Below are 25,000 nucleotides of genomic sequence, written 5' to 3'. Positions count from 1 at the left end.
CATGACTTTACTGGGGGAAATTCTTTAAAATTTAAGCTTTTCTCATTAAATGTATTGAACTACATCATTTATTTCTTTGTGATGCCATCGTCCATCTTTTTATTTAGTCACATACTGACTTGGGGGGTTGGAAAGGATGATGTCTTATAAGGTGTTCCCCAGTGACAGGTGCTATGCCTTCAACTGGGCGTCATGTTGGTCCTGTCTTTTTAGCCTCCGATTAGAAAATATATTAGCAATTTGACTTTCACAGTAATCAATCAGGAATACTGTAACCTGGTATCATTTGCAAACACAATCGTTGCATTTGTCACATTACTGATACAATCAAAATGTCATCATTACCCAGGCTGTATTTAACATGATGACCAGCATCTTCTAAAGCCTTGCATTGTAGTTTGCTGAACAGCATTATGCTTCCCTTGCTTAAAAGGAATGCTGTTTGTTTATAAAAAGCAATATAATCTCTGCTAACATAAAATTCTACATTGAATTCCATTGCCATTGTGTGATGATCTTTTGTTCATGATCCATAATACTTACACTTCTGTCTGTAATCATCAAGCACTTAACGAAATGGACCAAATTTCAAATTAATAAAATGTCGATGATAGCATACAATAATTGTCTTATTTGGGAAATTATATGAACCAAATCTCAAACGACAAAACTACTGATTTCAGTATATAATAATTGTTTTATTTGAGAAATGAAATGGACGAAATTTCGAAATACAAAACTGCTTATGATAGCATATAATAATTGTCCAGGCCAACAGAAAATGAAAATAAGCCAAGGCATAAGCATTACAAACAAAATAGAAAATCGATCAAAGACTTCAGCAGTCTAAGAGATGACCTAGTCAAAGAAAATTTCAGAAACAAACTCGCTTCGAATCTTTCGCCATAGAATTTAAAGGATGCCTCCAACCCAGCTGAAATTCAACAACATCTTGTCCAAAGCGTGCTGATGAGCAGGGAAACAACACTGCCTGAGAGAAGCAGTACACACAAAAAAAAGATTTCTATCCAATACTGCATGACTTATCACAGCAGCAAAAACAACTGAGACTTGACATCAACAGCTGCTCAAATACGGATGCGAAGAACAAAATGAAGAGAAAAAGAAATAAAATCATGCATAAAATTAAATCTCAATCAACAGATAATCACAAAAAGAAAATAGATGAGATTGTGACAGAAATAAATAGTACGAGTGACAGTATGAAAATGTTCAAAGCGGTGAATACTATCAAACGACAAAAAACATAATAGACTTATAATCAAAGATAAATGTAATAAGACCTTATATAATGATAAAGAAATTATAAACACTATAAGCGTGTACTACACTGAGAAATACAAGGGTGTTCAAGAAGTGGAACCATTCGAGTCTACCAATTCAGAGCTTGAAACGCCTATAACGCCCTAAGAAATAAGTGAAGCCATACAAAAGCTAAATAACAATAGATCGCCAGGTCTCGATGGTGTTAGAACAGAAGAACTAAAATGTCTTGACGACAAAAGTGCAAATACTAGCTGATATAAAAAATAAGATATTTAAGACAAAACACGTTCTCAATCTTGGAAGTGGAAAACTCATTCTGCTAAACAAACCAAATAAAAAGAAAGGCTCTTTAAACAATTTGCGACCAATCGTTTTATTATCCACGCTAAGAAAAGTTTTAAGCACAAACACGTTCAACAGAATTAGAGAAACGGTAGAGGAATATATTTCACCATCACAAAGTGGGTTTAGAAGAGATAGAAGCACTGCAGACATAGTATGGGCCCATCGATGGCTGAAAGCCAGAACGGAGAAATATAAGGAAGAATTTACCATAATGGAATCGATATGAGTTCAGCGTTCGACACCGTATATAGAACCAAGTTGTTATAAAACCATGATTCATTCTTGGACAAAGATCACGTGAAGCTGATAAGATACCTATTATCAAATACTACATTACAATTTGAATCTGGATGAGAATTAACAACAATATCAACCTCAATTGGATCCCTTCAAGGAGACAGCTTGAGTCCAATTCTATTCACGATATACCTCGAATCGTCCATGAAAGATCTTAGACCAAAATTACCACCAATAAAGAAGATCACTCATGAATTGATATATGCAGATGATACGGACGTAATCTTTGGATCAGAACACGAAGCGAAAATATACATGCCAATAATATCAACTACCCTAGAAGCATGGAATCTGAAAGTGAATCAATCCAAAACAGAATATTCAAAAATCAACAGAAATTTAAATGAATGGAAAAGTGTACGTAAACTAGGCATCAACGAAAATGAAGACATCAGAAAACGAAAGCAGCTGGCTACCAATGCATTCAACCAAATCCAAAATTTATGGAATAGAAATAAAATAATCATTGAGAATAAACGAATACAGATTTACAAGGCACTGATTATTCCGATATTGGCATATAATTGTGGAACCTGGGGCCTCACAAAAAAAGAACTTAGAAAGTCTCGATTCATACCACCCCAAACAATTACGTCGCGTAATCGGAATCTATTGGCCAGAGACAAATTACAAATACTGATATCAATGAAAAAACAGGGTCCAACGCCTGAGTACAAGAGTAAAAGAACAGCGATGGAGGCTATTTGTTCACATCTTACGTCGAGAAGATAACATCCCAGCCCAAACTGCAGTGACAAAATATTTCATTCATTGGCAACAAATATGTAGGGAGAGCACCAACATCAATAGTAAACACCCTGAACCAGGATCTCTCTACATATCAGAAATTTTTGGATTCAGATGAGACCGAATTAATCCCAGAAGAACAAAGACATACTGCAGTGCCCTCCGTACTAAAGTCACAACAAGATCTTGACAGCCTCAAAACTCCGGCCCAGGACCGTGACCAACGGAAACATAACAACATGGATGGAGAGAGCAGCTATATTTATCGACCATGACTGAATCACACTTATCTCAGAAAGCGCCATTCGGACTGCGAGGCTTACTTCTACTACTACTACTACTACTACTACTACTACTACTACTACTACTACTACTACTACTACTACTACTACTACTACTACTACTACTACTACTAACTACTACTACTACTACTACTACTACTACTACTACTACTACTACTACTACTATAATAAAACACAAAAACTCAACACAAGTTTTTTAGATTTTGTGCATAAAATCAATTTTGGACATTTTCAATCAGCCGACGTGATACTGTTTAGAGAAATAAGTAACACATTTTCATGACTTTCAAACAGGTTGTTTATCTTACGCTTGATCGTTTGGCATATTTTTCCCTAAGGCTTCTTCCGCACTAGGACAGGACTGTCCCAGGACGATTTTGTCCTGTTCCACTGAAGAAAACTTCTATTCAAAAGGGGTATTACCGCACTAGGACAGGACTGTCGTGGACGAATTTGTCCTGTCCCACTGAAGAAAACTTCTATTCAAAACGGGTACCGCACTAGGACAGGACTGTCCCAGGAAACACCTCGCATATCGCTTGCGCGAATGCACTATTATTTTTTTACAAGATTCAAAAGGTTATTTTAGGCAATTGCCAATATAACTCATACAAGAATATAACATTTTCATCAACAAATCAAGTAAATAAAATCAATAATAAGCAAGGCAAGTAGGCATCCTTCCGTCTCAAGAGACGATGGTTTGCGCCCTGTATGGCTTTAGTCTCATCAGTCTTGTTGAGAGCAACGACGGGTGTGACTCAGCAGACCAATCCTTGCATGGCAGTCTCTACCGCAGTTGTTGCACACATAGTTTGACTGTGTGTTTGGTATTTGGATCTGCTGCCTCTCTTTCCTCCTTGCTCTCCTCTCCTCAAACTTCATCTTTCTCCTCTCCTCACCTCTCTTCACTCCCTCCATCACCGCATATCTCCAGCCGTTGCGGTCATCAGCAAGCGACTCCCAGGTGTTTGAGTCGATGCCTGTCAATTTCATGTCTCGTTTGCAGACATCATAGAAGCGCAGAGCTGAACGGCCAGTTGGTCGACGTCCAGAAGCTAGTTCACCGTACATGATGTCTTTGGGTATGCGTCCATCGTCCATCCTGTGTACGTGACCAAGCCATCGCAAACGTCGCTGGCAGAGCATGAGATGCATACTGAGGGAGTTTGCTCTTTCTAGCACTGCATTGTTAGTGAGTCTGTCCTCCCACCTGATGCCGAGAATTCGTCGTAGACAGCGAATGTGGAAGTTTTCCAGGCGGTTCTCCTGTCTGGCATATGTTGTCCAGGATTCACTGCCATACAGTAGGCTACTGAGTACACATGCCTGGTATACTCTGAGTTTTGTATTCAAAGTGAGTTGGTTGTTGGTCCACACTCTCTTGCTCAGTTGTGCCATGACAGCGGCAGCTTTGGCGATGCGCTTGTCTAATTCTGCATCAAGTGAGAGGTTGCTGGTGATGGTTGTGCCCAGGTATGTGAAGTGATCAGTGACTTCTAGCTCCTCGTTGTCAATGTAAATTGCTGGTATAGAGGGGACATCCTGACACATTACATTTGTTTTCTTGATGCTGATCGTCAGCCCGAATTCCCTGCATGCGTGGGAAAACCTGTCCATCAGCCGCTGGAGGTCTTCCTCGGTATGCGCGCATAGAGCTGCATCATCTGCAAATATCATTTCCCTTATGAGGACTGTGCGAACCTTGGTCTTTGCTCTCAGCCGTGCCAGATTGAACAGCTTCCCATCACTTCTGGTATGTAAGTGGACTCCTTCTGGGGACTCTTTGAATGCAAACTTCAGGGAGCTTTAGGGAGCTTCAAGGCCTGGGCCGGACGTCCCGCTTGCTGAAAGGAAATTGATGAAATCGAACCCAACACCTCTCATTTCAAGGTGCATTGATTGCCGCGTAATCCTGTCTGACAGAGATTATTGCATATGGCCTCTCATGCATTATTGTGTCCATAACAGCACCTTCCCGTGGTGTTCCCTGTTTCTACTGAGTTTGTTATGGGCGAGACCGAGTCCCCGGCGGTATAACCGGCAACCAGCAAGGCAAACAATGATAGTAATAATGATAATAATAAGCCTTTCTTAAAAAAATATAGCATTGTGGAGAACATTGTGCTTATTTGAGTCAATAAAAAAAATGATACGGCGCACAACTCTACTGAAAGATTTGAAAATTAGAAATGTACTTTTTACAGATAGATAAACAGATAACTTGATTTCCTTTTATGATTTAAAGTCAGTTTGAAAGTTCGTTGAGTCACATAGATATCATAAAATACGTACCGACGACACTAACATCTCAAAATCAACTGATTTCGTCACTGTAAAAAGTTGTCAGTTTGCGTCATCTATTTATGATATCAAGTATTCTTATTACTTCCGTTGTGTTGTTGATTTAGCGGTGATCAGTGTTGTTATGTAGTAGTATGTTCTAATTGCGTGTATGTTTGTGTGTGTGCGTGTGTGTGTGTTTGTGTGTGTGTGTGTGTTGTGTGTGGTGTATACATGTGTGTGTGTATTGGCATTTTTCAGCAAATCGTGGCATTCATAGTGATATTATTCACTTGATCACATGAAGGTATTTCAGTCGCCATTTTTATTCTTTTTTTACTATTAGGGTTAGCTCGAGATTGAATGATTTTTTTTCTATTAGGGTTAGTCATAAGTCGTAGTAAAGGTGCTAGGATGTTTGTTTTTCCATAAGTTAAGTAAAGGGGAGACATTCCGAAAGCTCCTACATCCCCAGTATTCTTTAAATTTGTATTTTCACCGTTGATATTTTGTCAGACGTTTATTTATTCAATTTGTCATCATTTTTTCTATTTGGGTTAGCTCGAGATCGGATGATATTTTGTTTACTATTAGGGTTAGTCATAAGTCTTGGTAAAGATGCTAGGATGTTTGTTTTTCCATAAGTTAAGTAAAGGGGAGACATTCCGAAAGCTCCTACACCCCGACTATTCTTTAAATTTGTATTTTCACCGTTGATATTTTGTCAGACGTTTATTTATTCAATTTGTCATCATTTTTTTCTATTACGGTTAGCTCGAGATCGGAGGATATTTTTTTTTTATTAGGGTTAGTCATAAGTCTTAGTAAAGGTGCTAGGATGTTTGTTTTTCAATAAGTTAAGTAAAGGGGAGACATTCCTAAAGCTCCTACATCCCCAGCATAAAGTATTCACTTAATGTAAATGTTGCTGCTCGAAGCTCGAAGAAATAAATAATAATGTGAAATTGAATGTAAGCTTCAATTTAATTACAAAAAGAGATCAAATGAACGTTTCGGGTTTCCCCTTTATCAACAAAACAGGATGAATGAAACACCAACGATGAATGAGATAATGTGGTAGAGGCGTAGTTAAGATTAATAAACAAAACATTGGTTGGCAGGAATGAGTATGCTCCTTTGTAAGGAAGCAAGAATTAAAACAGAATGCAAGATATTTCTACAAGGTGCGCAATTAATTAAGTGAAAAGAGGGGAGGCGGGGAGGAACTGTGTAATGCAGTTTAGAAAGTAAAATATAAAAACGTGTAGACTGTTGTTGGAAGATAAATACAATGGAATTGAAAATCCTTTCTTAAAAAATATAGGCTAGCCTTGTGGAGAACATTGTGCCATTTGAGTCAATAAAAAAAATCATACGGCGCACAACTCTACTGAAAGATTTGAAAATTAGAAATGTATTTTTTACAGATAGATAAACAGATAATTTGATTTCCTTTTATAATCTAAAGTCAGTTTAAAAGTTCGTTGAGTCAAACCGATATCATGAAATATGTACCGACGACACTAACACTCTAAAAAACAACCAATTTCGACACTGTAAAAAGTTGTCAGTTTGGCGTTTTTACGCAAAACGTCGCATTCGAAATAATGTATTCACTTAATTACTTTAAGGATTTCAGTTCTACACTAAGTTTTCAACAGTTTTCATCTATTTATGACATCAAGTATTATTATTGCCCCTTTGATTCTTTCAATGTGATGGTTTCGGGTGGATAATACCCAGGTTTAACTTCTTTGGTAATAAATTAAATAATAATAATAATAATCTAAAAAATCGAAATTTAAAACAAGAAAATAGAAGCTGCATTAAAGGAAAAATAAGGTTTTAGAAAGACCTTATTCAATGTTATGAATAGTCAGGTGGCTCCGAAGCGCAGTGGATAAGCTGTCAGATTCTAACCTTGGAAGTACTGGGTTCAATCCCATTGTGTGTGGACATTTTAAAAAAAAGTTTACTTTATTGAGAAAGACATCATTTTCGTTGTTATAGTTACTGGACATATATTTAAAACCTTAAATTAATCTATTATTATTATTATTATTACTATTATTATTATTATTATTATTATTATATTATTATTATTTATTATTATTATTATTATTATTATTATTACTATTTTTTATTTTTTTAAATTTTTTTTCATTATTATATTTTTAAAATAACATCTGTACCATTCAATGTGTTATCGACGTGCATTTATATGTAAACCTCGATTGTTATCATTTTATAATATTTTATCTTTATCATCAGTGTATTCGTTTACCGCGTCTTTGTCATTTTATTGGGGTTTTATTTTATTATTTTTTTTCTTCTTCCTCATTTTTTTTTCTTTCGTTTGTTTTTGTTGTTTTTCAAAAACTTCCTGTCCCATCATTGTTTATGTCTATTTACCTTATCTACGCCATTCACTCTCATTCGTTCTTAGTGTCTTATTCGTCGTGTTTTGTTGATAAAGTGGAAATCAGAAACGTCCACAGTATGTCTTCGTCTATTAAATTGAGTCTTACAATTCAACATTTATTATTTTTTCGAGCTTCAAGCAGCAACATTTTCATTAATCAACCAGCAGCGCCAACGGAGGTGCATAAAAATGGTGCGTTTTTGTACACCTCCAGTGGAGGTGCATAAAAACGGTGCCAAACGCCACCAAACATGATCACCAGAGTACTGTACTGTAAGGTAAGTTCTCGATCCCAGGATCGTCTTTCAACTCTGCTCACGTCTGCTACTTCAGGTTTATTTTCGCAGTTGATTTTATTACCACAACCTGTTTTCACACACGGACAACTATATGTTGCTGTGTCACGGGTCAGAGGCTATAGCGGCTTACACTTCATGTAGGGCCACACAGAAAAATCAACAGAGGATGTACCAAGTTACACAGACAACGTTGTTTACCAATCTTCCCTCATTAAATGGTGGTGGGTATAATATCGAATGAAAATAGTTCCTCCCCCGCGAAATTGCGGGCTTTTTACTAGTACTACTACTACTGCTACTACTACTACTACTACTACTACTACTACTACTACTACTACTACTACTACTACTACTACTACTACTACTACTACTACTACTGCTACTACTACTACTACTACTACTACTACTACTACTACTACTACTAATAATAATAATAATAATAATAATAATAATAATAATAAATAATGATAATAGTAGGCATCCTTCCGTCTCAAGAGACGATGGTTTGCGCCCTGTATGGCTTTAGTCCAGCGACATCTATAGGGGGGATGAGTCGCCCAAGGAATTTTCCGTTCTACGGGGCCGGTCTACGAGGCCGGACAACTATCGGGACAAGTGTATTACAGTGGAATATGTAATCTTTGGTTGTATTTATCTATCCATCTATCAATTTGTGTGTCTATATCTATCTATCTATCTATCCATACATCCATACATCCATACATCTATCCATCCATCCATCCATCCATCCATCTATCTATCTATCTATCTATCTATCAATCTATCTATCTGTCTGTCTGTCTATATCTACCTATCAATGTATAATTCTATATTTCTTCTTTTTTGTCTGTCTTTCATAATCTTCAACTCCACCTTTCTATCCATCTATCCATCCATTCATCCTCCACCTCTACCTCCTCCTTATGCTCCCTCCCTGCCTCTCCCTCGTCCTCCTTTGTCTTATTCATCCGCCTTCCTGTCTATTTATCCATCTAACTATCTATCTATCTATCTATCTATCTATCTATCTATCTATCTATCTATCTATCTATCTATCTATCTATCTATCTATCTATCTGTCTGTCTATCTATCTATCCGTCTATCTATCTTTCTTTCTCTTCATCTTCCACCTTTTCATCATTTCATCCATCTACCTACCAACCAAATCCACCGATCTACCTACCTATCTAGCAATCTATGTAAATATACGTATCTATCTCTTCATAGCCCTCCCTCCCCCCCCCCTCTCTCTCTCTCTCTCTCTCTCTCACTCGCTTGCTCTCTCTCTCTCTCTCTCTCTCTCTCTCTCTCTCTCTTTCTCCATCCCTTTTACTTTCCCCTTCAGTCTCTCTCACAATCAAACAGGAGATAGATAGATAGATAGATAGATAGAGAGAGAGAGAGAGAGAGAGAGAGAGAGGGGCGGGGGGGAGAGATAATAAATATATTATATCATATTGACTAACATAGAATGCAGATAGATAGACAGAGAGCGAGATAGAAAACAAAAACTTAGTTCGGGGAAGAGCCATTGTTGATGTTCAGTTTCTAGACACCAGCTATTTAGTATATTGACAAGTAATTATTCATGTTAAGTCAATAAAAACCCAGTCATCCGTTAAAGTCAAAACAAGAGGAGGAATGAGGTTTGGGTGAGGGCGGGGGCAAGATAAACAAAGCTAATTTAATAGTGCACGCTGCATTCTGATCGGTCATTGCCTAATTCATGATTGTGTCATTTCGTGAATGTGACTGAGAGAGAGGAGAGAGAGAGAGAGAGAGAGAGAGAGAGAGAGGAGGGGGGGGGGGGGTAGCAGTGTAGGCTTCAACCTCACTGTAGTCTGTAGTTCAATTCGTATTGAGAATGTATGTGCGTGTGTGTGGGGGGTGGGGGGGTGGTAGTAGGTGTGTACGCGTGGGGGGAGGGGGGGAGGGGTACGAGGTGTTGTGTGCATAAGTGTGTGTTACAAGGTTCGTGTATTACAAAAGTTTCCGATTTAATTTTGTCAAGACTCACCATTTCTGTAGTTAGTGTAGTGTAATCCGTAATCCATCGCAAATAATGAATAAAAGTCAATTGAATCGTCCTATCACTATTATGATTAGTTCTGAGTCAGGGAAGTAATATTATGCTTCGGTTTTATGGTATGCATTTCTATAAGTTGGAATCTAGTTTCTAAAAGTTATATTTATAGTTATCTGATACTGATATTGATATCCTAAATAATAAAATAAATGTATTATAACTCCACTAATTAAAGAAACCAACTATCACATACCATGCCAGAAAAATACAAGAGAAGTCAAGCAGATTATTTATTTATTTTAAAGGGATATTGACTTTGACCTTTCATTGCTTTCTAAACATTTTTCTTTGATCAAGAACCATGAGTGCATATTTAAAGTTTGCTTCATGATGATGCCATTTCTAAACATTTACTCTTAGTCTTAGTTATAAAGTTTCAATTACCAGTCACCACCAGTGGATATCTCTCATCCTTGAACTTTGGGTTGTAAGGTTCATACCATTTTCAGTTTTCACTTTGTCTTAAAGTCTTAGACTCACTCTCATCAATTTCGTTAGTTAGCGTAATCCATAATTCACTTTTTTATGATAGTATGACAGTTTACCAATAATGATAAAACTCCCCATATTAAAGAAATCAATTATCACATACAACTGTCAATTACAGAAAAATGCAAGAGAAGTCAAGGAGATTAAATACCTATTGAAAAGGGAAATTGACTTTCTAAACAAGCGTATGTTTTTCTCTGATCAACTCACTTCAAGAACATTTCAATGTTAATAGGAATAGGAATCAGAGCATGATAATTATTACCATAAGCACAGTTGCACATCGTGTAATCCACTGAAATATATCAATTATAATAATTCCATTTAAAAACGAATGATACACAACCGCTTGCTTTGAAAGTTGACAAACTAAAGAGGCAAATTAAATGCATATTGTTTTATACTTCTGTTCTCACAAACAGGGATGCCAGATGGCCAGAGTTCTTCGAAGCCAATTTAGACTGCAAAAGTGACCAAATAGAACCTCATGTGGCCAAACACGCCAAACACTCTGACCTCCTTAAAAGACATCGATTTTGATTTTTTTATCGACTAACCTAGGAAAAGACTTGTTTTATTTTTTAAAAAGAAAATTTTAATTAATAATAATATATACGCGATTCTCCGTGTGTCAATTTTGATCATACGCGTGGCCATCTGGCAGCACTACCCACACACCAAATATGACTTAACGTCTTGACACTTCTTCCTAGTAGAATAGCAGTATTCTACTCGTTGCCTTTCCGTTTCATGCTGCAACTTGTAGATATGTGTGAAATTTGACCGTTTTTGTGTGGGAAATACTACCTTCGTAGTACATAGCAGTATCTTAACTGTAGCCATTACTTTAAAGACAGTATTGTCGGGAGAACGGTCGTCTTACTCTTGGAATTTCTTTGATAACGTAAAAGTGACATCACTTCCCCACCCGATGGGGAAACGGCTGGGGGAAAGACGAGAAAGGAATGCCTTTGATTGTCACCGACATCTGCATATCATTAAAGCCTGACGACATGGGTACTGTTATATAGGAAAAAAAACGAACGGCCCCGTAGGATTGAGTAAGAGGGCGGGGATCTGTCCTGTATATGAAGTCCTAGCTTTAGTCTCATCAATCTTGTTGAGAGCAACGACGGGTGTGACTCAGCAGACCAATCCTTGCATGGCAGTCTCTACCGCAGTTGTTGCACACGTAGTTTGACTGTGTGTTTGGTATTTGGATCTGCTGCCTCTCTTTCCTCCTTGCTCTCCTCTCCTCAAACTTCTTCTTTCTCCTCTCCTCACCCATCTTCACTCCCTCCATCACCGCATATCTCCAGCCGCTGGGGTGGTCAGCAAGCGACTCCCATGTGTTTGAGTCGATGCCTGTCAGTTTCATGTCTCGTTTGCAGACATCATAGAAGCGCAGAGCTGGACGTACATGATGTCTTTAAGTATGCGTCCATCGTCCATCCTGTGCACGTGACCAAACCATCGCAAACGTGGCTGGCAGAGCATGAGATGCATACTGAGGGAGTTCGTTCTTTCTAGCACTGCATTGTTAGTGAGTCTGTCCTACCACCTGATGCCGAGAATTCGTCGTAGAAAGCGAAGTTTTCCAGGTGGTTCTCCTGTCTGGCATATGTTGTCCAGGATTCACTGCCATACAGTAGGCTACTGAGTATACATGCCTGGTATACTCTGAGTTTGGTGTTCAAAGTGAGTTGGTTGTTGGTCCACACTCTCTTGCTCAGTTGTGCCATGACTTTGGCGATGCGCTTGTCTAATTCTGCACCAAATGAGAGGTTGCTGGTGATGGTTGTGCCCAGGTATGTGAAGTGATCAGTGACTTCTAGCTCCTCGTTGTCAATGTAAATTGCTGGTATAGAGGGGACATCCTCAAACATTACATTTGTTTTCTTGATGCTCATCGTCAGCCCGAATTCCCTGCATGCATGGCAAAACCTGTCCATCAGCCGCTGAAGGTCTTCCTCGGTATGCGCGCATAGAGCTGCATCATCTGCAAATAGCATTTCCCTAATGAGGACTGTGCGGACCTTGGTCTTTGCTCTCAGCCGTGCCAGATTGAACAGCTTCCCATCCCTTCTGGTGTGTAAGTGGACTCCTTCTGGGGACTGTTTGAATGCAAACTTCCAAGTAGTGCTCTACCCATCTTCCCATCTGCTTGTCCTTGTCTGTGATGGCTTCTCCTGTCTTTGATTTAATAGACGCAGTTTTCTTTGTAGATTTGCCTGTCGCCTGTTTGATGCCCTCATACATGGCCCTTATGTTGCCACTGTCAGACGCTTGCTGGATGTTGTCCGACAACTGAAGCCAGTAGTCGTTGGCGCAACGTCGTGGTGTTTGCTGTGCTTTGCTGCGTGCAGGTCGCAACGCCTGCAGGTTCCTCTGACTTGGTTCATGTTTATAGCTGACAAGTGCGCTGCGCTGCTGCATCTCAGTAATACTGGCTTCAAACCAATTATTGTTCTTGCGCTCCTTTTTGCCGTATGTCAGAACTGCGTTTCTAAGAGAGTTCCAGCTGTCCTGTGCGTTTCCTTCTGCTTTTCTATGAGCTGTGTTGAGTCTTCTCAAGTTGCTCTTTGAACTCTATATTCTTTTCCCCGTGAGCTGTCTTGTTGATGTTGATCCTGGGCTGGCCCTTTCTCTTTGAGTGATGAAATTTCTTTGGTGTCAGTTTCACCCTTGTGGCAACCAAGGAGTGATTGGTGTCGCAATCAGCGCTTTGATAGGGCCTGGTGTTGCAAACATCTTTTAGACAATCGCGCTTAGTGATGGTCATGTCCAGCTGATGCCAGTGTTTTGACCTTGGTTGTCTCCATGATACCTTGTGACATGCCTTGTTCTGAAAGTTGGTGTTCGTCACGCATCGTTTGCGATAGCAGCAGAGTTCAAGAAGCCTCTGACCATTCTCATTCATCTTTCCTATGCCGTGGTGCCCCAAAATGGTTGGCCATGATTCTTTGTCGGCACCAACTCGCGCGTTGAAGTCGCCAAGAAGGTAGATGTGCTTTACTTCTGGGATATTGTTGACAATGGCGTCTAATGACTCATAGATTTGGTCCTTTACTTCAACCGAAGCTTGCAGTATTGGGGCGTAGACGCAAACAAGGTTCACCGAGACCTGCATGGATGGCAGGCGCAGCTTTAAAATTCTCTCTGTGCCGTCTGTTGGCGGTTCGATCATAGGAAGCAATGTATGGCGTACTGCAAATCCAACACCGTGCTCCCTCAGGTCTTCTGTGCCTTTTCCTTGCCAGAAGAATGTAAAGTGTTTCTCCTTCAGGGATCCACTCTCTGGGAGTCGCGTTTCCTGCAATGTCTGTTAAGTTCACAATCAATTACTACAGTTTTTTCGAGCATCGTCCATGGCCTGAAAGTCATCTGGAAGTCCTGAGCGCATAGTTCTTACATTCCAGCTTGATAATCGAAGAGCTGGGGACTTCGTTTTCGTTTTCATTTGCTTGCCTGGTACACAGTTTAACGATCCACTTGTCAAGCTTGCAAGCTCTAAGCTCCAGGCACCCCCTGAAGCAGGCAGATCGTGGCGGGTCAACACTTTTCTGGCTGGGGGCTGCCCAGCTTGAGGCGGGCGGTAGATGACCAGTAGGATTACTATGATCCCTCCCACCGGCGAAGACAACCCGTAGCGTCCAACTCTACGCCAATCGAGCAAGGACTTATCACTCGTAGACTTCTGTCTTCCGTGTTGTTACTCTTCACCGGTGAAGGTGAGACTGGAGTGATGTGGAGATCCTGGGCTGCCCAGTAACCAGAACATCCCTCTCTTCCTCCCTGGTGTGGTCCAAAGGATCGCACAGCGATACGTTTGGCATCATTTTGGATGCAGATTTCTGTTAGGTTTACTCCTTAGCCTTTCCTCCTCCCGAAGGTATCCACAAGGCAGTGGAGCCATACATGAATGGCTGGGGAAAGTATGAGCTATAGGGGTAGATTAAGAAATGTATGGACATACAGAAGACACTTCACTACAGAATGAGTGTGAGGTGGGTGGGTGAGGAGCAGAGCGTGTACCACTCACCGGTGGGTTCTGTCTCCTGCACCTTAAAAGAGGACGCTAAACCGGTTATACCGCCGGGGACTCGGTCGCGCCCGTAACAAACTCAGTAGAAACAGGGAACACCACGGGAAGGTGCTGTTATGGACACAATAATGCATGAGAGGCCATATGCAATAATCTCTGTCAGACAGGATTACGCGGCGATCAATGCGAGGTGTTAGGTTCGAAATGCACATCAATTTTCCTTTCAGCAAGCGGATCGTCCGGCCCAGACCTTGCAGCTCCCTGATAATAATAATAATAATAATAATAATAATAATAATAATAATAATAATAATAATAATTAATAATAAATAATAATAATAATAATAATATATCAATCATATCAATCATAATCATCACAATCATAATAATAATAATAATAATAATAATAATATAATAATAATAATAATAATAATAATAAATAATAATAATAATAATAATAATAATAATAATAATAATAATAATAATAAATAATAATAATAAAAATAATAATAAATAATAATAATAATAATAAATAATAATAATAATAATAATAATAATAATAATAATAATAATAATAAAAATAATAATATAATGGTAATAATGATAATTATAATGGTGATAATAATAATGTAAAATCGTCTAATTAATAGATTATTTAATAGGTTGAATTATAAATTAATAATTTTTTTAAAAAGTCTTTGGTACAACTCAAATAATTCATATTTTATGAATCAACATAAGATACGACATGACGATAATGATTTTTTACACTGTACAATGAGATTTATATAATCATGAAATATTCTTATAGCAAGAGTAATATTGTTGCTACTACTACTACTACTACTACTACTACTACTACTACTACTACTACTACTACTACTACTGCTACTACTACTAATACTAGTAGTAGTAGTACTACTACTACTACTACTACTACTACTACTACTACTACTACTAATAATAATAATAATAATAATAATAATAATAATAATAATAATAATAATAATAATAATACAACTACTACTACTACTACTACTACTACTACTACTACTACTACTACTACTACTACTACTACTACTACTACTACTACTACTACTACTACTACTACTACCACCACTACAACTACTTCTATTACTAGTCCTTGGTACAACTCAAATAATTCATATTTTATGAATCAACATAAGATACGACATGACGATAATGATTTTTTACACTGTACAATGAGATTTATATAATCATGAAATATTCTTATAGCAAGAGTAATATTGTTGCTACTACTACTACTACTACTACTACTACTACTACTACTACTACTACTACTACTACTACTACTACTACTAATAATAATAATAATAATAATAATAATAATAATAATAATAATAATAATAATAATAATAATACAACTACTACTACTACTACTACAACTACTACTACTACTACTACAACTACTACTACTACTACTAATTGAGCATTTATATAGCGCAATATCCACTTAACGTGCTCAATGCGCTTTACAAGGGGTCCCTGGTCAACAGCAACATTTAACATGTAGGACGAGACATGACGCCTCTTAGGCGATATTACAATTTTTCGGACAAAGACAACGCTGTTAACGGCCAGGTACTCATTTTACACCTGAGTACGGTGAGAGAATGTGAGTAAAGAGTCTTTTCCAAGGACTCAACTATGCGCCGAGCGAGGCTCGAACCCAGGACCTTCCGATCCGAAAGCGAGTGTCATACCACTAGACCACATAGCTGCACTACTACTACTACTACTACTACTACTACTACTACTACTACTACTACTACTACTACTACTACTACTACCACAACTACTACTATTACTATACTACTATTACTACTACTACTACTACTACTACTACTACTACTACTACTACTACTACTACTACTACTACTACTACAGTGGAAACCATTTATAACAGGCCCGGTTATAACAGGGATCGGGTATAACAGGGATTTTTCAAATCCCCGTTTTTTATCTCACTTTGTCTCTATCAAAAATTATCGGTTATAGCACGGCCTCACTTGAACCAAATCGGCGATAATGCCTTTACACACGGGAACAATCAGGAAGGAAAACTGCTAAATTTTAGGCCTTGTCGCACGGTGAGGAACATGAATAACTCTCTCTCTCTCTCTCTCTCTCTCTCTCTCTCTCTCTCTCTCTCTCTCTCTCTCTCTCTCTCTCTCTCATCGTTGTAGTCGTCGTCATATTAATGGTAGTAATAGAAGTAGTGATAGTAGAAGTTGTAGTAATAGTAATTGTTGTAGTAGTAGTAGTAGTAGTAGTAGTAGTAGTAGTAGTAGTAGTAGTAGTAGTAGTAGTAGTAGTAGTAGTAGTAGCAGTAGTAGTAGTAGAAGAAGTATGATAGATTGATAGTTGGATGGATTGATGACCAAGTTGATCGACCATAAAGTTCACACTTTCACCACACCATCGCAACATTTTGTTTATTTATTTTTATGTAATTTTTGCTAACAACGCGTCTGTTCTGTCCCCGAAATGCCAATTTTTACTGTTTTCTCATATAATTTTACGCTACCAGTTTTCTTGAAAAAGTCAATTATGTGCTTATTTCCCTTGTATTTCTGATGTAACAGGGATCGGCTATAACAGGACTTTTGCTCTGGTCCCACCATCCCTGTTATATCAGGTTTCCACTGTACTACTACTACTACAAGTAATGGATGAAATAGAGGTTGCATATTTCTGTGCTTTACTACGTAGAAAAAAGACAAATGGAAAGAGAAAACAATATTGGGTGCATCCTTTAGTGACCCAAAGATTGCTCAAGGATCAAATCCATAGACTTTGGTGATTTTCGATCTCATCCTAAAATGTTTTTCTTGGAATCACCTCACTTTACCAAGGTGCAAATGAGTACCAGTTCCCTGATGAAAATAATCTTTGACAGACTAGCGTCCTTTCAAGAGGATAATAGAGGGTCTGCTTGGCTCGGCGGCAAGGTCTTTGCTTCGTAACCGAAAGGTAGGAGGTTCGATCACTGCGCTGTGTGGCCTTCAGTAAGTCACCTCGTCCTAGCTTAATTTGCACTGCGACTGACGCCTGGGTTATTCCAGTCTTCCCTTGGAATAGATCCTCGAGAAAATTTTCCCCTATGAGATGAATAATAGGAATTTTATTTTTTTTAAATTTTAAACTGTTATCTGTCTGCTCAACGCTACAGAAACACGGATAAGTTCCGGGTCTATAAGCTTAGGAGGCAGGATGGCCGAGTGGTTAGCGAGTTGTACTCTGGACATAGTGGTTCTGTGTTCGATACTGACCGAAGCCAATTTGTACTTTCCTAGAGCAAGAAAATTTACTCCAATCACTCACTCCATTCAATTGTAAAAGGGTACCTGCAGCGGCGTGGCATGCTTACAGTATAAAGTGGTGCCAGACGAAAATGACTTACACACGCTATATTTGTAAATATAAAAGAAAGGAGAAAAAAAGAAGAAAATACTTACATACTTGTAATGCAAATTTGCATGGTGATGTTTCTATCCCTGCAAATTGTTTCAATAGTTTGTTTATAGAAATCACGAACGAATATATTGATTGGAGTTTGGACACTGAGAGAAATGACTAAAGGGATACATGCAGACATTGAGTGTCAATCGAGCAAAGGGTAATTTCAAAAACTTAAGTACAAAGCGTAAGAATATACACAGCCCATGGCCTACTAAAAGAGTACTATAGATAGTATGCAGATGACGTCACTCAGGGCTTTGTTATTGTTTTTGCCATCCCCGTTTGTGAGTTGTTCTCACTAAACTGTATTAACCAGACTATAAAAGTTCATGGTTACACAGAGTTTGTGTGTTGGTCCGTTATACTTCCGGATGGCAATGTTGTAAACTCCTTGGCCAAGCGCATTCTATCTATAGTTACGTCATGAAACAGCCCCATTCCACTTCGGAAATCAAACATGACTCTCTCTCTCTCTCTCTCTCTCTCTCTCTCTCTCTCTCTCTCTCTCTCTCTCTCTCTCACTCTCTCTCTCTGTGTGTGTGTGTGATGAACGCGCGCGCGCGCACACACACACACAGAGTCAAACCGTGTCGGTCAAACACGCATATTCACGCGAAGATCTTGCATAAAGCATCACTATCAAGAAATGGTTGGCTTAACTCGTTTACATTCCTTCAATCAATTTGCAACAACAAGAACAACAACAACAACAACAATAATAAAATAATAATAATAATAATAATAATAATAATAATAAATAATATAAATAATAAATAATAATAAAATAATAATAATATAATAATATAATAATAATAATAATAATAATAATAATAATAATAATAATAATATAATAATAATAATAATAAAATAATAATAATAATAATAATAATAATAATAATAATAATAATAATAATAATAATAATAATAATAATAATAATAATAATAATAATAATAATAATAATAATAATAATAATAAATTACAATATACATTAATCACGACAAAGAGAGAGAAACAAATGAACTTGTTAATAATCGAGATTTCGGTAATAATAAAGATGGTCGAAGTTGCCATATTATGACTATGACGTAAATGACCCAAATTAGCTATTATTCCCCAGTTCAACAGAGCTGGAGCAAAAATTTATCGGCACTTGAGGCGGGTTTTTTCTCGTATTTGAAGATGGAAAAAATTCGAGCCATTTTCTCAGGTATTCAATGTGTCAACACTATAGTAATAGCCTTAAATGGAGCCACCAAAAATCCGCTCCTTCCAATCGTTTGAGTGGGGAAATCCAGTCACTCGCTCAGCCATAGTACACAGTAGCTGACAGTCATCAACAGATTGTGTGAATCGGGATAGAAGCGTGGATAGAAGGAGTTGTCACAGAAAGGGAGTATGTTTCGCACTGTTGATAAAAGGCGGTATATACCATTTCTCAGTATTATATATATATTTTTTAATGCTGTTATCCATTTTTAAAACATGGATGTGGTGCCAGGCACCATTTGAACCAATAGAGTCACGCCGGTACCTGTCAAGCTGGGATAATAATCTGCGATAGACTATTGTCCTGTTTTCAAACAAATACGTTAATTGTGTTAATTGTCCTCTTCACGCTATTGAAATCGGGAAAATTGAAAATTGGCTACAAGGCTCTAAAGGACTTAATTTATCTTACAATGAGCCAGAGCGGCTTAAAAGGACTTACATAAGGACAAAATCATTTCATTGAGAATTCCCGAGGTTACCGAATAGATGTGCGACCGGTTTTAGACACGTTACTGCTGTTCACAAAGTGTGGCATTTCTTAAATTATATAATTTATAAACATTCGTTATTAAATTGTCGAACATATTTATGTTGCTATGCATTCTGTTCGTGGTTTCATCACACAGAATTATTTTTTAAATTGTTCTTGCTTTTTTTAATATTCAGAATTGAAATAAATAAATAAATAAACAAATAACAATGTGAAATTAAATGTAACCTTCAGTTTAATATACGAAGACAGATAAAATGGATGTTTCGGGTTGAATAAAACACTACAGACGAATGAGATAATGTGGTAGTGGCGTTGATAAGATGCATAAACAAAAACATTGATGGGCAGGAAATTGTATGCTACTTTATGAGGAAGCACGAATTAAAATAGAGCAATATAAATTTATAAAAGGTGCGTAATTAAATAAGTAAAAAGAAGGGAGGCGGGGAGGAACTGTGTAATTCAGTATAGAAAGTGAAATAAAATAAAGTGTGGACTATTGTTGGAAAATAAATACAATGGAATTGGAAATAAATACAAAATATAAGGGATGTAGGTATTATAGTCAGATTTTTAATAAGTGGCGCGTGGAGTAGAAAGAATTCATGGAAAAGCAATAGAAAGGAAAGCATTCTCAATTACCAACAATAAAAAACATATTTTCTACCATGGATTTAGTCTTTTACCATCTGGGAGAAGGTTTTGTCAGATTAAATGTAGAACTAACAAGTATAAATCAACGTTCGTTCCATCAGCAATAAAAATTTTGAATATTTCATATGGTGCAGAAAAACCAAGGATTGATTCGTTGACTGATTAACTGATTAATTTATTTAATGTAAGCTTAACTGACCAATTGATAATGATGATAATTTTTGGTGTCGAATGGCCACAATCGTAACAAATTGAAAACGAAATGAATATGTTTATATTGTGTATATCGCACGTGTGAAAGAAAGAGAGGAAGAGAGAGAGAGAGAGAGAGAGAGAGAGAGAGAGAGAGAGAGAGAGAGAGAGGAGAGAGAGAAAATAAGTAGGAGTGAACTCTCTGTTCAATGTTACAGTTATCGTTTAACGTTATAACAAGTGTAACTAAATGACAAATTGCCATATTTATGGACAATAAAGATCTATTATTGTTATTATTATTATTATTATTATTATTATTATTATTATTATTATTATTATTATTATTATTATTATTATTATTATTATTATTATTTTATTATTATTATTATTATTATTCTCAGCGTTCCCTCAATGCACAGCTGCAAAAGTTTGTATGAACCTCTGAATCAATGTCTTAATCAAAATATATTTTTTCATTAATTGTAAAAGAATAGGAAAGGATTTCGCTTATAACAGCTATATTAAAATCGATAACTGATAAGGATCGTAACTCATACATGATTTACAGTATCAAAATAATGACTTTTTATTCATTTTGAAGGAATTCGTTAAAATGGAAAGTTCGGTTAATTGAAACTTAAACGATATACATTCAGTATCTGATTATGAAGGAACGAATGGCAATCCTTAACTATCAGACATGTACATTTTATAACTATCAATACACATTAATGATGAATATAAATGAAAGTGATCATTAAGCAATTTCGACATTATTTTGATTGCGACATTTATAGAAGTAGCTTGAGTTTATGCCAAAGAGGATTACATGAATTTAATTTAAAGGGGTCAAAAGTAGAGAATCATCAATTTATGATATACATTGTTTCCACACATATGTACATGTGTTCAGCAATAACAAAAGCTACAACGACACTAACAACAACAAATACATACTGGACACATCAATCATCACTTTCTAATGACGAGGATAAGGAAAAGGAAAAATGAAACGAATATGAAAAGATTTCGTGGTATCACTCTATCCAATGAAATATCATTTTCCTCGAGTTTGCGAAGGTTGGAGCATGCCTTTTCCCAGTCTTCCCTTGTTATGTCATTTAGTGCCTCGTGGGTGAGAGTAAATTTGGTGTTCCATCTCTCATCTTGTCATTTACTTCGGTTCAAATGAGCTTGATTGGATTGCGCTCACAGTGATATGGGGGAAGTCGCAAGTGTCAAAACTCTTTGACTAGAAAGTCTGCTCTGAAAACTGTTTCTGGTTTGTTTCTTTTCACTAGGAGTATAGATGGTCAGAATATGCAGTACTGTCTGATTGGAGCCATGTAATCATATCAGTTTTTATAGTTGCCGAAGTTGGAGCATTGAGGTGATCATGGGCCACCAAATGGTAGTGTGGTCCAATGCAATACGGCTGGTTGCTTCAAGGAAAGGCAGCAAACGGTTCTTTAGCCAGTCTTCAAACACCTCTGCATTGATACCAGAATGATAGTCCCTACCTTCCAGATGATGCAGAATAGAAAAAAATGGTATGGCATTCTTCTAAATACCCAGTATCTTCACCACCTGTAAAAAAATCATGTCTTTTTCTATCGAATTATCAGACGTCCATTCCTTTGACGGATGTATGTTTACGTTCACCCAGTTCCATACATCTTGGATGATATCCATATCAAAGTTGTCTTGGATCCTTTTCCTATCACGTCGTTCAACACTGATGATCTCTCCGTCGTATTTCGATAATCATCTTCTCGGCGCTGATTGTGAAATTCCAATTCTATAGCCGTCCTCTTTAATGGCCTATCGATAGATACAAGTAGATTTCTTTTCGCAGCTTTACAAGAGTGTCGTATCCTATCGTATCGTATAGTTTAAAAGCGTATATGTTTTAAAAGCCTTTGAATGCTCTGTGAAACGTTCGTGCACAGATACAATTTTTCAAAGTTATGTAAACAGCATTCATTGTTAATATGACAATATTGAGTATATCATAATCAGTATTTCAAATGATTTAAAACTAGAGATTTCATATTGGTGATTGCGACAGAATGTAGATAATAAGCAATAAATCATAAATTCAAAATTTAAGGCAAATTGCATAAGTTGTAAGTATATAGCAATTTAAGCAAATCGTGTTTATTCGGAAACACACAGCGGAAGTGAGCGATACCCCACCCATTTTAAAGGAAGAAGTTGAAGCAGCAATAAAAAGCCTTAAACCTAATAAATCACCAGGAATTTACAACCTACCATCTGAACGGCGGAGAAGAGGTAGTAAACGTGTTCACAATGCTTTGCCAAAAGGTATTAGATCAGAAGGAATGGCCCAAAGAATGGACACAATCCATTGTCATACACCTCCCAAAGAAAGGGAACTTAAAACAGTGCAAGAATTACAGAACAATAAGCTTGATAAGCCATCCAAGCAAAGTCATGCTCCGAATAATCCGTAACAGATTGAAATCTAGAACAGAAGAAATACTGGCAGAAGAACAGGCAGGATTCAGAACAGGACGAAGTACCGTGGAGCAAATATTTAACTGCAGGGTGCTCACAGAGAAATGTCTTCAACACCAGCGTGCGCTGTACCATAATTTTATAGATTTCAGGAAGGCATTTGACAGAGTCTGTCATGATGGTCTTTGGAATGTGATGAGGAAATATAATTTTGAAGAAGGGCTCATCCAGACAATAGAGGCATTGTATGGCAGGTCAAAGAGCACAGTCCTGGTAAATGACCAATTAGGAACTCCTTTCAATACTAATGTAGGAGTCAGACAGGGCTGCATATTATCTCCGATGCTATTCAATATATTCCTTGAAACCATCATGCAAGATGTGCTGGAAGGTGACCACTCCTCGATATCCATCGGCGGCCACCCTTTGTCTAATTTAAGATTTGCGTATGATATTGACCTACTGGCAGGCACAAAACCAGAACTACAAGACTTAACAAACCGTCTGGCATCGCAATACGGAATGGAAATAAGTACCGAAAAGTCACAAATCTTGGTGAACAGCAACACAGAAAGCAACACAAACATCACAGTAGGAAATGAAAAACTAAAAGAGGTCACGACATTCAAATATCTAGGTGTGACACTAAGCAAAGATGGGACTAGTACAATTGGAATTCGAAAGAGAATTGCAATGGCAACATCAGTGATGACTCAATTAACAAAGATTTGGAAAAGTAGCATGAGTCTTAATGTAAAGGTCAAACTGTATAAATCACTGGTGTTGTCAACCTTGTACGGATGCGAAGCCTGGATACTTACAATGGATGCACAACGGCGCATAAGGGCGTTTGAAAGCAAGTGCTATAGAGACTGTTACGCGTGTCATATACGGAGCATCGCACAAACGATGACGTCCTGGAAGAAATAGAAGCTCGGGCAGGCCCACAAGAACCTCTTCTAGTGTCTGTGAAGCGCAGAAAACTGTCCTGGTTTAGACACCATACTCGACACGATAGCCTGAGCAGGACAGTCCTACAGGACACAGTCGAAGGCCAGCGCAGAAGAGGGCGCCAAATGAAGATATGGCTGGACAATATAAAAGAATGGACAGAGACATCGGTTCCGGAGCTGCTACATAGGGCTATCAACAGGCAGGCATGGAGGAAGACTGTAACTTCTGCTTCACGCAAGTCCCCCCGATGACCATCCGGTCATGGGATTGAGTGAGTGAGTGAGTGAACTCGTAATCATTAGCCGGAACTACGTGTCAGCACGAGATTTTTTTGAAAAAATGATGAATTCATCTCATACTTTGTGGTGCGTAACTTATTTGCATTTTTACATATTTTATGACAGCGGTCTTAAAGTAGTTTTTATAGGTCTTAAAAAAGAAAACTTTTTTGATATGGCATCAACATGGTCCAAAATCTATATTCATTTGATTCAAAGATTGACACAAATTTTTACAAATTTTGATAGAGGGACAGTTGAGAAAAACCAGAAAAACACGTGCCATTAATAAAAAGATCCGACTATAGTTTACTCTCCTTACTATCTATCCATTATTGTTGTTGTTACTATTATTATTATTATCATTATTATTATTATTATTATTATTATTATTATTATTATTATTATTATTATATTATTATTATTATTATTATTATTATTATTATTATTATTATTATTATTATTATTATTATTATTATTATTATTATTTTATTATATACTATTATTATTATTACTATTATTATTATTATTATTATTATTATTATTATTATTATTATTATTATTATTATAT

The sequence above is a fragment of the Berghia stephanieae genome, chromosome 5 (genome assembly GCF_034508935.2).
Source record: "Berghia stephanieae isolate SIO BIC M18660-M18661 chromosome 5, UCSD_Bste_1.3, whole genome shotgun sequence".
In the NCBI taxonomy this organism is placed as follows: domain Eukaryota; kingdom Metazoa; phylum Mollusca; class Gastropoda; order Nudibranchia; family Aeolidiidae; genus Berghia; species Berghia stephanieae.
This window is presented reverse-complemented; position numbering follows the sequence as displayed.